The sequence below is a fragment of the Heliangelus exortis genome, chromosome 2 (assembly GCF_036169615.1).
Source record: "Heliangelus exortis chromosome 2, bHelExo1.hap1, whole genome shotgun sequence".
In the NCBI taxonomy this organism is placed as follows: Eukaryota; Metazoa; Chordata; class Aves; order Apodiformes; family Trochilidae; genus Heliangelus; species Heliangelus exortis.
Window position 1 is genome coordinate 111,615,081 of NC_092423.1, and position 17,451 is coordinate 111,632,531.

Here is a 17,451-nt window from a genome sequence, read left to right on the forward strand (position 1 = left end):
CATTAATGTATCCTCTAGATTTTTCAAAAGCTGAAAGCTGCTTGAGGCACAAACCATTGTTATTTATTGTGAGCAGCACACTCCTGTGCAGCTCAACAGAGCAAGAGACAGGTACTAGAAACTGTTATCTTATTAAAACCTTGGTGCAGAAGCAGAGCACCCCATTGCATGATATGGAAGAGAATGTGATAGAAAAGTCACACACTCTTGGAACCACAAACTTTGTGGGGGTTTCAGACTAACTTAGCACCAGAGTGGAGAGTGACTAAGGCAGCCAGTCAAGGCTGTTACATGGTTGGTGAAAGGCAAGATGGGGGAAGAAGCCATTCTGCACTCCACGTCTGCCCTACAGACCTTCAAGTTAAAGAAAGAACTGGCTTCTCCATCTCATCTCCCTAGCCAATGTGTGTCCATTTCCAGGAGGCCATTTTATTTGAATTACAATAATACACTCATGAAAAATCCTAGATGATATTCATTGGTTTTGCTGAGATGAAATACCCAGCCTGCTTTGGCACTATCAGGAAGCTGTTTCTTGTGTTGAACCAAGTACAGTCCTTTCAGTATTTCATGTCATTCTATCTCATTATCTGTTCATTTAGCACAGGAGCCTGGGGACTTCTTGACCCTCTTGAAGACAGAGGGAGTTGTCTCACAGACACAATTGGCTCCTGAATTTAACCCTTGGCAGTCATACCTTCTGAAACCCACATACCAAGTTCTTCACAGTTCATGTCCCTCCTCATTTATCATGTCCCTACTGTCTATCATTATTCATCCTAGATGAATTGTTCCCTTAGGTTTGATCATCACTTTTACTCACCTGAAAACTATTGCTGAGTCTCTGAAAACGTGGCACACAGGACTGAGTCAGGGACCTCACAAAGCACAACATGCTATTTCTCTGCTCTGTAAAAGGATTTATCTATGGTGTATTCTAAATGACACTGCAAGGGTCAGGGCCACTTTACTGTTCACAGTTCCTTAAAGATCAGCACTGCCAAATTCCCTCTTCCTGCTGACTGTCTGTCCCTTTTACTTTGTTTTGTGCTTAAGTTTCTGAATGCTGATGCTCTGCAGGGGTGGCTCTTGTCTCTGATAGCAGGGGCAGCCTGCACAGACAGCCAAGAAGATGCTCTGTAACTTTCATCAGCCCAGCTGAGGTAAAATTGTTCTTGTGTGGGGCTACACAGTCTGGGGAAATATGTCTCCAGAACTTCATAAACCATATCAGCAAATTATCCTTTCACATATGTACTGTCAGCAATGTTACTAGGTAGTTAATGAGTCTACAAGGACTTTGTTAGAAAACTTAGCTCTCTAGAATGTGCCTGACCATAAGGATGGAGAATTAAAATAAACCCTGGACTTTGCTTCAAATAGGAAAGAAATACTTTTTAACTGACAGAGAACAAAGGGTTTATATGATCTCCTAGGACTTAGGAAATCAACTTGAAGTTTGTGAGGTTCAAGACCAGTTGTCACTTACACTCCCAGTATAGACAAGACCACATCAAACCTTTTTCTTCTGGTGACAGCAAAGTCTGCAGAAAGTTCAGGTTTCTGGTACAATGTTTCCATATGTGACACTGATTACTATGGACAAACTATGTCCCTAGACCTGTAAATTCACTTGATTGACAGGAATCAGCATGATTCCTCAGCCCTCATCAATTCCCATGTTCCCTTCCACCATAGATGATGTTTTGAATTTAATGCTCCTGAATGTGAGCTGTGTAAACATGCTAAAGTTGAAATATAAAATACATTGGTATTTTAAAAAAAACAAAGTAAGAAACAAACAAAAATAATTAAATCTGTCAACATTTATTCTTGAACATGTTTTCAAAGAGAAACTGAATTACAAGAGAAATATTTTTGAAAAGTGGTAGGCAGAATTTAAAGGCTTTTTAAATTCCCCTCATGGCATTTAACTTCACTCAGCAAGCTGTTTATTTCTAATCTCCATTTGCATTGCTTAAAAAGCCTTTCCCTCTGATATGTTTGCACCTTGATTTATACACATGTTGAAAAGCAAAAATGAATACATCTTTTACAAGCCTCAACACAGATTCAAGGAGTTACTTGAATTGTGTTACCCAGAGGTAACATGGACCCATTCGCATGTGCTCCCAATGTACTCTTTCCCTGTTACCAAAACCAAAACAAAAAAAACAACCCAGAAACATTACACTGCACAAGGAGGTAGTGAGAGCTTGCAAATAGTTTACAGTATCTTTCTAATGAAAAAATTTGGCCTAAGTCCTGTTACACAGAGCTCATTGCTATTATTTCCTCAGAAGAGGATGAGAAAGTTCTTCACAAAGAAGCCAAGTATTTGTTTGCATCCAGATTACATCTGGAGGAGAGACTCATTTAACCTCTGTAACATGTTTATCATTTCTAAGCATACAGGCTCCAGGTTATACACAAGAAATATACCTAACTGGGTGTAACTGGGCAAGCACAGATAGGACAGAAGTGTCTGAGGGCACTAATAAGCATTACTATCCATTACCAGCCTCATCTGGGGCCTCCATCCTCACATGTGGACTCAGCAGCTCCTATTTAATACAGTCTCTGGCAACCTCTTCTCTACCTGAGCTGTGCTGAAGGAGTCCTGGTTTCCAGCTGAGGGACAGCCATGCCCCATTTGATGATGGAACCATCTGGTTGAGACCTTAACCCTCACACGAGGTGGACTTCCTGGCTTGATCTTGGCTGTCTCTTGTCATTGTGGACTTACCTAGTGATTGTTTGGGACCTGATGAGGGTGGGGGTGGTTTCCACCTTGCTGTGAAACTGCCTTATGATCTGAACCTTTCTAGGGCCATCTCCATGCCTGTCTGGTTTGCCTTGAGTGCTGTGGAATGGGCTGTGGAATCTCTCTGGTTTCCAGTTCACGTGCCCTAAGGGAGCAGCCCTGCTCTTTTCTGCTCCCTTGTAAGAAGAATCCTTTCCAACACCTGTGGATGTTTGCCTTATCTATATGGGCATTTGTTCCTCAGTTCTTTAAGGCATGGATCAGAGAGGCAAAGAAAAGCATTGTGTGAAGTGAGAAGTATGTTGAGGAAAGGCAGATGGCAGCTGCTGAGATTCCTTTAACATCAACCTGTAGGCTGAAATTTCAGTTGCCCCAGCATTGCCTTTCTTCTTGCCTGGTCCTACCCATTTGAGTTCTGTGTGGGACACCAGGGAGAAATGGAAATGGCAACAAGCAGGCTGTCTGGAGGAACAGTTCATCTTTTTTCCTAGCTAATCTCAGCTCTGCAGAAATCCTCTGGGTTTGGAGATGTCAAACATTATGCCATGAACTACCTGTAATATGGAGGTCACTAGTGATCCTGCATAGATCATTTAAATTATTTGACAGCAACTGTGAACCACGATTTGCTTGACAGAGTAAGAACCCATTCACAAACAATGCCAGAAAAGTCAAAAATCATCAAAGTTTTTCTTTTCAAAGGACAATGTGCCAACTGAATGCTTGCACTGCTTTGCAAAGAACTCTGTTGTCCTCAGGGGATGAGTGCTGTCAGTCATTAATTACCATCACTGTTAACAGTCCTTCTGAAGTCCAGTACTGTATTTATATTTTATGAGAGTCAGAAAAGTCCTGATATTAGTAAATATACTCACCCTTTTCAGTCAATATAATCACTCCTAAGTACACTTTCATGTCAGGAGTGTTTATTTGGCAAAGTCTGTCTTTCATACTTACAGAATCACCGAATGGTTTAGGTTGAAAGAGACCTCCAAGATCATCCAGTCCAACCTTTGACCAACACCATAATCTAACTACTAAACCATGTCCCTTAGGACCAGGTCTAAACGACTTTTAAATGCCTCCAGGGTTGGTGACTCCACCACTGTCCTGGGCGGGACATTCCAATGCCTGAGAACCCCTCCAGTGAAAAAATGTTTACTAATATCCAGCCTAAACCTCCCCTGGTGCAGCTTCCATCCATTCCATCTGGTCCTGTCACAGTTCACTAAGGAGCAGAGGCTTTTTCCCTCTTCTCTCCAACCTCCCTTGAGGTGGTTGAAGAGAGCTCTAAGGTCTCCTCTCAGCCTCCTCTTCTCCAAACCAAACACCCCCAGCTCCCTCAGCTGCTCCTCACAGGACTTGTGCTCCAGGCCCTTCAGGAGCTTCCTTGCCTTTCTCTGGACACGCTCCAGCACTTCTCTGTCCCTCTTACAGTGAGGGGCCCAGAACTGAACACAGAGCTCAAGATGTGGCCTCACCAGAGCTGAGTACAGAGGGATGATCACCTCCCTCTTCCTGCTGGCCACAGTGTTCCTAATACAAGCCAGGATGCCATTGGCCTTCTTGGCCACTTGTGCACACACTGCTGACTCACATTAAGTCAGTTATCAACCAATACCCCCAGGTCCCTTTCTGACTTACAGCTTTCTAACCACACTTCCCCAGGTCTGTAGCTTACCATGGGGTTGTTATGACCCAGGTGCAAGACCTGGCATTTGGCCTTGTTGAACCTCATGCAATTAACCTTGGCCCATTGGTCTAATCTGTCTGGGTCCCACTGTAAGGCTTCCCTACCCTCCAGCAGATCAATGCAGCCACCTAGTTTGGTGTCATCTGCAAATTTACTGAGGGTACGCTCAATCCCCTCATCCAAATAATCAATACTTAGTCATGGTAGCATTTGCATGTCTTAAAGCTTGTGATTGTGTCATAGGGAGGTAGGAGCAAACTAAGCAGTAACTTATACCAAGAACACATTTTTCTGTTCTTTTGAACAGGTGTTGTGCTTAGTTAAATAGTCTGAAACATAGTTTAATAGTCACATTTAATCTAAGTCTTGTGTCTGATATGGGGGATGCAAACTGCATGGCTGTGGATTGAATCACTTGGCAGATAACATTCTTCATCTTTGCCAAAACAGTTATTATTACACAAGAGATGTAAAACTTGAGACATGATTGATCATCTCTTTTATTCAGGAGCAACATTTCAAAGGGAAACAGAATTCTGAGAGAGGTTTAAAAGTATTACAGGGTATTTAGGACCTCAAATTATGAGGATCTACTGTTCTTGACAATTTATTTGATAATACAATATTCTTTTTAAGTAGGGAAAGAAGTAGGTATTTTGCTGAATTGTTGTAGATTAAGATAACAAGGTAAAATCACATGCAGTTGGTTTCAAAGGTAAACAAAACTATTTCTAGGATAAGCTGAAGAGCATTATCTCTGTGTGATCTCTTGTGCTGGTTAATTTTGTTTCCTTGATGAGTATCCCTTATAACGAAGGTTTATCTTTTGAGACCTTCTGTGTCCAGCAAAATACTGGGGCATGGCTTGTCAGCAGACCTATTAGGAGGATTAAGACCTGTCAGTCCCTAGCCCTGCAAGAGAGGTTAGTTAGGAACTGCAAGTGGTTTCTTTTGTTTGCAAGATCATTCCTTTAAGGAAAAATTTGTTTTATGAATTGCCAGTTTCAGAAGTCCCAAAGCACTCTTGGAGCACAGAAGGCAGCACTTCAGGGTTACTCCATACTCCAGCTATAGCATTCATTAGGGTCAGATCATCCTTGTTGTGAAAAAGACCACTTGTCATTTGAGGAGTTAGAGTCCTCCCTCCCTTTCATCTGGTCATTTGAAGTATGAGATCTCTTAGCTTAACTGTAGAGCTTGTAGCTATTTCATCTTTGAAGAATCAACATTCATCATGTATGAATCTGCTGGTCCTACGGTTTTCTGTATTGAGTCAGGGAATAACACAAACCAATAAGTGGAAAGCAAAAAGTATGGGACTGGGGGGAAAAAAATAAAATAAAAAATTAACTGCTATTAAATATTCTCATAGCTAAAACCAGCACAATACACAAGAGGCTATGGTCACCCCAGTGATCAGCATTACTGTGTGCTGCGTTAGGTGCTCTGGTGTCACCTAGAGCCCATGTGTCTGAGCTGGGGACAAGGTGTCTGTGTATGTATGAGCAGAACTGAGTACACAGGGATAGGATTCAAAAAAACACCATACTGGAGAGATGGCCATCAGCAGAAGCACCAAATGATGTTAGAGACAGGCCCCTCCTCTCATTTGTGAATCACAGACTGATTCTGAAATTATGCCTCCCTGTCCTGAGGCAGGACAGAGAAGTGATGTCTCATTTGGCAGACCAGAACTTTCTGCTGTTGTCCAGATTATGGGAATTCTAGGTGCAAAACCTTCCCCCAGGGTGACTCGAAACCACATACACCAGAAGAATAACCTAACTACTTACTGCAGTGTGTCTGTAGGTAGGATAGCATTGTGCTGAAAGTATATAACTTATATAAGTTGTAATAAATATATATCAGTATATATAAGTATATATAAGTTATGATAAGTATATAATAAGTATAATAACTTACTGTTCCTTGTATAGAGGGGGTGGTGATGCTTTACTGTGTTCAAAACACCTACGTCACAAGGGGCTGAGATTCAATGACAAATACTTCCATTTTAAGCTGGCATTCAGTGAGGCCCAGGCCAAAATCCACAGGAAGGTCTCTTGCAGGTAGATTGGCAAGTCATCCTCCTTCCCCTTCAACTGGTTGAAGTGTCTGAGCCAGGATGGGCAATTCTGAAAGCTGAGGCTGACAGCCCAGGAGGTCAACCCCTGAACATTCAGAGTGGAAGAAGGATCTGAGCCTGTATCTCCTGTATCTCCAACAAATCAGAAGCTGTGGCTCCTAAGTGAAGAATGATGCACATGCAGTGCCAAACCAGAGCCATAACTTCTGAAAGGTGCAACATAAATGCTTTTTTCTCCAATTGGGAGCTTGTTCCTGCATGGCAGCTCCCCAGGCAATGCGTTGGCACTTTTTGGATGGCATATTTAAATACCATTCTTTCCACACAGGATGAGGGCACAGGTGTTGGTGCCTAATTCAGCCCCGTGGGTCCTGCTGAAAGCCATGGAGGAGCACAGTGTGCTTTGCATGGCTTAGCCCTGAAGGACATGCAACAAGCCACTTACTTAGCAAATGTCAGCAAATAGGAGTCCTTTTCACCACTTCTTTGCTACCCCTGGGCAGCCTTGCAGAGACCTTCCACGTTTTGTCTGGGGTTTTCTTCTCCTCATATCTCCTCTGAATGCCTGTGGTATATTAGTCCCTCCAAGCAACTCAAACCATCACATAAAAAAACCTTTAAAAAATAGTAGCCTGTAATCTTTAGCATAAAACATGAATGTAAGAACAGATGAATGTCGTTTATGTAGGAATTATTCTGTCAGGCAGAAAAAAAGTTGTGGGTTGGGTTTTTTTTTTTTTGCAGTGGGAATGGTTGAACAGTGGGACAGGTTGTCCAAAGAGGCTGTGAAGTCTGCGTTCTCAGAGGTATTCAAACCCTGCTTCAAACCCTGTTGGGAGGTATTCAAAACCTCCCAACCCTCCTCACAAACCTGAGCACAGGAGGTTGGATGAGGCTGTCTTCAGAGGCCACTTCCAACCTCAACTGTCCTGTGAAGCAAAGAGGTCTTCGCAATGTCTTTCTTTTTCAATTGTTCTGTAATTACATGGCATAATAATATTTTTTTAAGTCATAAAATGTTGTGTCTTTCATCCAGAAACACTGCTCTGAGAATAGTTAGGTGTATTCCTCAGTGCTGTATGTGAGCCAAAAATAGTTCTACAGAAAGCAGAGGGCATTCTTCTGCGAGTTGTCAAAATAATAATGTACTACACATTAATGGATGGACTACTTGCATATTAATGGTGTGCAAATATTCTAGTCCTCAGAGATAATTTTTACTAATTTGCACTCATGTTATTCCAGTTTAGTGATTTATATATTTTACCTTTGAAATAACCCTAAAACTTCCCTTTTAGCTGTGCACCTTAAATGGAAATGAAATGGAAAAATACAGAATACTGAGTTGACTGGAATATTGCTGTCAGAAAGAATTTAATGAATACCAAAAAAAAAAAAAAAAAAAAAAGAAAAATTGTTTTCATGCTAGTTCCAAAAAACTCTCAGCAAAACAATCCTAGACTGACCTGAATTACAGAGATGGTTCTCATTTCTAGAAGTTGATTTTAAAGTTTCTTTAAGTGGAATAAAATGTATTGCTGGTTAATAAACAACCCAGTCAGCCTAAATCTAAATCAAATAATTTAAGATATGGGTAACTTTGGATCTGGAAAGGTACTTATTTAAAATATCCTTCCACCAGCAAGACTCAACAGTTTAGGCAATACACAGGGGAAAAAAAACAGTCTCTCCCTGGAAGCCCATGGAGACCTTCTAATTAATTGGGTGTCTGTGGGTAATGAGGAATTGACCTTTACTCATGAAATGTCTCACACACACAGACTGATGAAAGCAAATAATTTCTAGTAAAATGCAAAACTAAAATGAAGTAACTTTGTGCAACACCAGTTGTAGAGTGATAATACAGTTAGTGTTGCTCTGATTTATGGCTTCTCTTAGAGACTGTCATGTGGCAGAGATCAGCTGAGCTCAGTGTTCCCATCACATCCTGTTTTATTTCCAGCGCACTTCATGTACGTTTGAAACAGGAATTGGGATGTGGATTTTTTTCAGCTTTGATTTCTCAGGGATTTCTAAGTGCCAGAGTGGAGTGATGCACTTCATTTTTAATGGAGAGATTAGCTATATGTTTATTGACATAAAACAGTGACTAAAAATTTTCATAGTAAATGTGACAGTGGTTTCACAAGACTACATAGCAAGGTTCACTTTGTTGTTTACTGCGGAGAGGACAGGTCAGACAAAACTGTCAGGGACACCCTCCCATTGTGTCACGAGGTTCAGAGTAGATCCCCTTGCTTTCAAAACTACTTCTTAGAAAAGAGTCTAAGTGTGGCTGGATCCAATTCCTGAGTCCCAGAATAAGTCATACGCAGGCTGCAGGTATCAATCTGTCCATTCTAATTAGCAAATCCTTTCAGTGACCAGGAGAATGTTATCTGTCTCCCCCAAATCCACTCTGAGCAGGATGCAGCCATCATGACCACCACACCATTCCAACCACCACTGGTGCTTATTGCCCGAGCAGGGTTACAGGAGATAGAGGTCAGGTCAGTGGGGCAGGGAGCACACCAGCACAGGGGAATTCCTGAGTGCCAAAATAAGTCATGCTCAAGTTGCAGGTATCAGCCTGTCCACTCTAATTAGCAAATCCTTCCAGTGCCCAGGATAATGACATGGGGTGCAGTCTCATCAAAGGCAGGTTGTGGGTAGGAGCCTGACAGTGTCGTCTGACATTTGCTAATAGTGCCAACCATCCCCAAGCCCTTCCTGGCACAGATTTATTTATATTGCCTGTGTCTTGAAATCTCACTGTCACAGATGACACAGTCTTGACAGCTTGGTCCAGTGTTTCACTGCCCTACCATTAAAAACTCATATTTAACCTAAATATCCCTGCCTGCAGTTTAAATCCAATAGTCCTTGCTGCATATGTAATGAGCATGAAGACTAATTTACTCTTTCCCTTTGCCTGTTTGTATAAGTGCTACTTGATAAACATTTCCCTTGAGTAGTGCATAGACACAGAAGTCATGAATCACATACATGCTTTTTCACAGCAGTTTCTTTCCACAAAAAAAATCAAACACTCTATGGGAAAAATAAGCATTTTTGAGCTATTTAGAGCTAACTCAGTCCTGCACTTTGCTGGCCCCTTCTGTGCAATGACAGGACAGCTTCCTGATCTTTTTCTTGCTTTTTTTTTTTTCTTTTTTTCCCCCATCTCTTTATAGTCCAGCCAAAATAAAGATGCAAAAAGACATCAGAATATCATACTACAAATATCTTAATTTCAAAGCTTAGCTCCAGGCTGCTAGGTGACAGCTAGGTGCATCCTCTTGAGAGCAGGTTAAAATCAAAACCCCACCAAGCCAGGAAATACAAGGGAGAGAGATCACTACTCTGCTCCCAGAGGCCACACAGGGAATGAAAGCACCTTGTTTATGCACAATGTAAGTAACTGTTTCATCACAGGCATTAAAACCTAACTCTGAGGAAGGCAGAAAATTATTTGCCATCAGACACATCCAAAAATTGTCACATCTGAGAATGCTTGGTCTTTCCTACACCCTGTCCCTCTGCTGGGTCACGGTTCCAGTGAAACTTTCAGGAACTTACACGCTGATACAAGAACAGATCTTCAGCCTGCCACTTTCCACTGTGGTTGGAAACAGTTCAGGAGGCTAATTGTCATCAATATTGTACTTTTAGTGTTATTCTCAAAATAAAAAAGCTAATCTAAAATGCCATTTCAACTATTAAAGGCATGAATAGACTGCAACAAACCAGGAGCTGCCTGGTATAATATGGAATAGTTGGATAGTTCTCCAATCAGAAGACTGATAAAGTGAGTCACACCTTAGTGAGTCACAGCCTTAAATGCCAGGGACATTTCTTCAAACTAGCATTTCTTTATGCTCACTGAAAGTCCTGATTCTGAAAGATGGTTGCTATTTTTGTGACAAACTAGCCTTCTGCACTGTGTTTGTCCTATTCATACAGACTCTGTGCAGAGAAATGCTTGCATTTCATTTAAGTGCAAGAATAGCATCTGCTTGAATGATTTACCTGACCAACAGCAGCATGTTCAGACTTTTGAATTATTTCAGACTCATGAAAAAGCTGTGCTCTCTCAAGTATGGGTTGTAAGAAGGCAAACTTTAAACAGAAAGGCCGGACTCCTCTGAATTCTTACCAGCCTTTCCAAATTATCAGGAGAAATAAGTTAAAGCTGTTACAGATCAGAGAAGAAAGTATAGGCTGTGGCAGATGGGACCTTTTTAGCCTCATTTTGCCTTTTCTGTGTTTGGTTAGGAGGTCAGTTTGAAAGGAACTGCAGAAAGGAGTTCTGGAGAGACATTTCATCCACCCAGGAGAAGGACATGGGCTTTCAAAACAGTATTGTCACTGAGGGAAACTGCCACAAGTGTGGTCTCCTGACAAGTTGCTTTGAACAACAGTGCATAAAGATGGGGTATAAAAATACATTTGTCCAAATTTCTACCCTCTGGACTGCTGTTCTCCCTCTCCCAAGACACTTAAAGAATCCACAGCAAGTGCAGTGTATTTTCAATTGCAGGGAAACATGACAGCCCTAGGAGTGGCCAGAGCAGAAGATCCAGCTTGCAGAAAGGAGTCTTAGGCTCTTTGAGCATCATAAAGGAGATACATGGTTATCAGGTGCCTTCCTCAAAAGCTCAATACCTCTGAGCTTTTTTTCTTTTTTTCCTTTTTTCTTTTTTTCTTTTTTTTTTTTTTTCCCTTGAGGACCTCTGTATCTATAACCTGTAACTTGGTATCTGTGGTGTCAAAGGAGCCCTGGGTACTGCTACCATTTGTAAGTCTCTTCCTAAACCTAAAGTAAGCATGACATTTAGCCAGTAATTTCTGCTGTCTGCAGTCACCATCTCTCTAATCCAGGCTTGTACTCCTATATGAGGCATCTCAGAAATAAAGATTAGTGAGAGATTCTGCAAGGAAGCCCCAGGATTTTCTGCTCACTCCCACAGGGGTATCTACATAACAGGGATAGCCTGACCTCTCTAAATCAGTACTTGTTCAGTGCCACTGATAACTTAGTACACTGAGGTAGATATCATTTGAAATTTTCCCATTTTGCAAATATGTTTCCAATATGTTGCAAATACCTTCTCCTCACCATCATTCTCATGAGATCAGCTCCTCTCCCTCACATCATGATTCGAAGGTCTTTTTAAAATGCTGGAGAAATAATCCTGGTTACCACCCCAAAGTAGTCAGGACAAATACAGAGTCTGTTCTTCATGCCAGCATGTATCAGCCTAGAAGATTTTTGTTTCTGATAACATTCTTTGTAGCCTCATGCTGTCATTGTCAGCTCTTTAGTCTCTTGTTCTTCTCTTTCAAAGGAATCATACTGTATTTTAGGTCTGATCTGGTTTTATGTTCTCCACCACATCCTCTAAGAGAGTTATATTTTCCCCCACCAGCCTTTTAACATGGCTGCATAATATCCCCAGTTCTTCCACATTTTCTGAGACCCAAAATCTGGTGAAAAGTATATGGCAGAATTCACAGTGGCTTCCTCACGAATCTTGTAAAGCTGTAGTATTACTGTGCAGCCATGTTGTGCAACCAGGCTTTCAGATTCACTTTGAACAACTCTGCGATCCCAAGCTGTTCAAGAGCATCAGTTCCAAACTGGCCCCATTTATCTTCCTTTCTGAATCACATCTGGAATGTAACTACAAAATACTTTCTAGATGTTAAAATTGCAGGTTTGTGTTTATCTTTAACTATATTTATGATTTACCAAGCTCTGATATGTCAAGGATCCAGTGTAACAAATAGGTTGTGGAGAATAGGTACTTCTTGAGTGCCATTGATACATTTAAGGTTTTTTTTTCTTTGATAATAAAAAAGAGAAGAAAATATTTGTGTCTCCTGTTTTAGTTTATTTAGTTTCCATTATGGTCAGAGCAGAGGACCCTGATTAGCACAAGAAGGAATAGTGCTTTGACACTGACCTACAACAGTTGAGGTTCCTTTTTCAAATTGTAGGTGCACAGTGACACCTTCTGGAAGCTTGTAATGAGTGTCACTGAGCAGCTTCTTCCCATCATCTGGAAACTCCCATTTTTCTGTGTAGAAACTAATCTTTTTCTGGTCAACATTTTGCCCAGACCTATGTACAGGGCCTATATACTGCAGAGCTCCCATGTTGTTGCAGAGACACACGCTGATCCTCTCCTGACAGGGTTCTGGACTCAATGATCTTTCAAGGTCCCTTCCAACCCCTAACATTCTGTGATTCTGTGATTAACAGAACATTGTTGTGATGGCAGAATTTGTTTGTTTATTTTTTGGTAAGTCAACCCAAACCTGCAAGTTTTGTTTTAATGATTGCAAATAATTCAAAGGCTTGTTAAAAACAAAATATGTAGGATAGAGTTACAGATGCATGTTAACCTCATGATTTAAAAAATTGACATTAGATTTTTAACTATTTATTGACATAGATAAGGTGAGGGGGGTCAGACAGAATATAGCAAGGCTTCAATTTGCCAAACACAGGGAATGAAATGAATGACATATTTTCTTAATGCAGTCGTGCTTCAGCAGAGATTTCATTTTTTATATGTGGCATATTGCAGTGTCTAATGAGACCTTCTTTGCCCAAACCACTGGCTTCCTGGGTTAGTCTGTCAATCTGCCAGAAATTCTGAGTCACCAAGGATTTTAAGCACATGAGTTGTGCCACAAAACTCAGTCTGAGGACTAATGAACCCCACAGTGCCTCCATGGATCACTTTAAAACTGGGCATTCAGTCCTATTACTGGAAAACATCTCCTTATTTCTAATATTTAATGCCATCTCAAAGATTATTTCTCTTTAATCTTCTTCTTCCTTAGAAGCAACCAAGATGTGATATATAAGAATGGAAAAGAAAAAGGGTTGTGAGTGGAGACAGCAGAGTCTTATTTCCAGACTTCCTGAGACTTCAGATCAGAGACTGACTGATAGAAATACTGAAGCTGAAAGTTTTGGCAGAACATACATCTAGGATTGGCCAACACCAAGAAAATACATCACCCTAGAAAAAAACCTTATGGTGCTGAAATAATTGGCACAGTACTAAGCAGATCCATCAGAAGCAACAATTTTTCTGCACCGAAATCCAAGCCAAGCCTAACAATTCTGGTAGCTTTTCAGACATGAGTCCTAGCATAACACAAGTTCAGGCTTTAGCATAAAACCTTGAGGAAATGTAATCCTCCAGCAGAAGGGTAAGAGAAGCCCTCTGCTCTGCATAGGTGCTACTGAATAGTTACACCTTGACAATATGAATGACACAGCATGGGAGGAACTTCCCAGTGGGACTTCCACTCTTGGGCTTACACAAAATAAATTCTACTGGCAAATTAATTGGTGAATTGCGATTAATGTTGGTGAAAATCAAGTACTAACAGGGATTCCTGCACGTGGGACATGTTAATGCTCTGTGTCCTCATGCAGTTTTATAATTAGTTTGATGTGTTTGAAGACTCCAGTTTATTCTACCTACCACCAACCCTGAACAGACAGGTTATATTTGAAATCATTACTAATAAATCCATTGAGAAAAGTGATTTACACCTGTAAGAAACTGATGTTGAGAGAATTCAAATACTTAAAAGCCCAACAAAGCTGTTTCTTATAATACCACTGGCATTACATTCGCTTCAAAATATGGTTAATTAAAATACATCTCTTAAAAGTACATACTTTTTTTGCATTTTATTTTTTATACAGAAAATACTAGGATGCTGCTGATATATAAAGAAATTTGAAGTTCAACCAGAGTCCCTGGAAAGTCATTTTACTTCTGAAAATACCTCCTCTCCCAGAAAAGCCTTCAAAGTTATTTGTAATGAGTGCACTTTCATGTCAATGAAAATAGTAAAAAATTGTTTCTTACTTTCTGTTTGAATTGCTCCCTAACTCACTATGAATCAGCTCCATTCAATGGTCTAGAAATGCTCTATTTAACAATTGAAGTGAGCAGGAAACACTAAAATAGACTACTACCTGTAAGCCACCATACAAATGTCTATGACTTCTCCTTGGGGAAGGAGAAGACGTTCAGGTATGAGGCCCAGCAATCTGTCCCAACACGTAGAGCCAAGCAGCCCCCCAAAAGAGCTGAGATTTGCATTATGTCACTCATTGAAGTGTGACTGCAAGAAGATTGAAATACAATTTTATTAAAATACAGATACATGTTTTGCATTACCTTTCTTATAAACTGTTTTCATTTTCAGAACAAATAAAAGAAGGTGCCATACAAGTTTTCAGAAAATAACAACAACAGTAACAGGTTTCTTTATTTCCACAAAGGCAAAATTAGGAAAATCTATTAACTGGACAAGCCTGCAGAAAGAGAGATGCTGGATTCTAGCACTCAAAGGGATAACATTAAATAGCAAGGGCACCCTCAGATGAAGCCATTCCTTTCTGATGGAGAATTTAAAAAAACAACCAAAAAAAAACCTACTGCATGCTGGATAGACTTCCCACCTAAGATTTTATCAGTAACTTCCTTAGACTTAATGTGAAACATTCAGGAATGTTCAACAAAGAGACAGTTCTTTTCCTAATGCCTCATATACTAGTAGCTAAAATCAGTATTGAAATTGAGTCCTGATTTAATATTTACCTTGTCTTTTACTAACAAAAGTGCTGCTATATGGGATAATTTTTACGAAATGCACTGAGCATGTGTAAACACTCCATTTTCCATAACGTATTTTTTGAAACAGAAACCTAACCCAGGCCAAATACTCCCATGCCTAACTAGAATGTCAAGATGTTCACTTTTTGCTTTCTGTCTACTGAAGTGGACTTAGGAAGTGGAGCAGCAGAACAGTAAGAGTAAGGTCACAGACATGCACATGCAGAGCAAGCTACTCTGATGACTGAGTAGATTTGCTTTCACACGAGCTGTGCTGATTCCTTTTAGGCAGAGAAAGGGATTCAATCTGTGCCTCTTGGCTCTTGAAGACCCTCAGCTTTAAACACCATTTCAGTTAAGTCCAAGCTCTTATGCATTTCTGTCTTATGCAGGTGGACATCAGCCTGCATCCATTATTCAGGGAGAAAGGAGAACATTATGCCTATTTCACCAGTTTTAAGAGAACTTTAGGCCTTCAGGCCACTCAGCTGTTTCAGGATGTAGGTGGCTGTGTATATATGTAATGATGCAGATGTACCTGACTACAGAGCTAGATAGAGGTGTCTACAAACACCAGGCACTGGAAGATACTTGGTTTAGGTGGCTTTGTTAATCTAACACCAGTTATACTAAGGAGCATGAGTATCACCTTTTTATACAATGCTATGCACTATCACTGTGCATCATTAATGGTGGAAAAATAGCCATCTTTAATAAGGTGTTAGTTCATCATGACTCTCCGCAGAGAATGCAAAAGATGGAGCAATACCACACCTTCCAATGGGGTTGCACTGTGCCAGCATGTTAATCCTGCACTTGTTCAGGAATTCCGGGGAAGATCTAGAAAGCCACCAGAGATCATAGTCTAAAGAGGGTTTAGGGGAATCACATCCACTCACTGGTCTGAGAAATTACTGCCCTTCCTGGCAGAGTGAGTAGGAGCTGGATTCAAAAGCCAGTGGACTTAACACCTGTTTTGGTCATGGTCTGAGGACACACGAAGAACCACTTTGGTATACACTTCCTGAGACTTTGTTCCCTTTTCTTTTTCAGGGAGTGAGGCAGAATCATTTAATTCTAATTGTCAAGTCTGTAATACCTCCACAGGTCCTATCTAGGTCTTGAAAATTGTAATTCAGCACAGAAGTGTAATTAACATCTCAGCTGTGTTCTTTGTGCCATGGCCATAAGGGCAGAGATTTGCAGAAGGCCTCCTTGCCCCTGGGCAGGAGAAATACTACATGGGGTTGTGTGGTGGGAACCGACTTCTATTTTTTCTGCTCTCCCGGGAACATTGTCCAGCTTCCATCCTAGTTCACCTCTCTGAACAGATCTAGGGGAACTCTCTGCTGCTAAGCAACAGCACATTCTCCTCACGTGCAGGAATGGCAGCTTTCCCCGCAGGGCTCAGCTCTAACGAGCACCTTCCCCTGGTCCCACCAGCACCACAGCCGTGTTCTCCCATCACAGCACCAGTGGCTTTGGCCTTCAAGGGCAGCATCATCACTGTGGAAAGGGCTTTCTTCACACTGTGCAGACTTCAGTTCTTTTCTGTCTCCTTGATGCCAATAGAATGGCCATAGGCCAGAAATGGTGGTGATGTTCTGATAAGGGGTGGGTTCTTGATGATAAAATGGTAGCCCTGAATAGGAACAGGGAGAAATCTCTGCAAAGGGAAAGGGACACAGCGATTGATTGAATGGCCGCGATTTCTGTCTATTCCTATTGAAGGTTCACACTTCAGTAGGGTGGGTTCCTCTCCAGGGAACCATGGCACTCAGCGAGGAGAGGGAGGATGGTCACGGTGCTCTGCTGTTGGCAGACCGGAGGGGGCTGGATGAGCCGCCCGGCAACCCGAGCGGCGGGAGGCGGCGGGGCAGTTTCAGCACCCTGGACAGGGACGAGGCGCTGAGGGGCGGCTGCACTCGGGTTCGGCCGCAGCCCTGGCTCTGCCCGCCGGCTGGGGTTGGCTTCTGGGGTGGAGTTTTTTGAGGTGCGGGTATAGAATCATAGAATCATAGAATTGGCTGGGTTGGAAGGGACCTCAGAGATCATCAAGTCCAACCCTTGATCCACTACCGCTGCAGTTACTAGACCATGGCACATGGGTAGCTCCTTGCCTGCAGGTTGTTAGTGGCCAGTCTCGGCCCCGTGCTTCTCGGGCATTGTGCCCAGACCTAACGCCCAAGGGGGCTGTCTCTGTAAGAGAAGTTTCCTCTGCTCCCCACTTAAAGAGGCGGCTTAGAAAAGTTAAAGG

General features: G+C 41.6%; 1 protein-coding gene across 2 annotated transcripts in view; it reads left to right on the forward strand.

Annotated features, from left to right (window-relative positions):
- Positions 1-17,451, forward strand: part of RGS20 (regulator of G protein signaling 20) — a 42,580-nt gene that overhangs the window by 751 nt on the left and 24,378 nt on the right. The window lies entirely within an intron of this gene.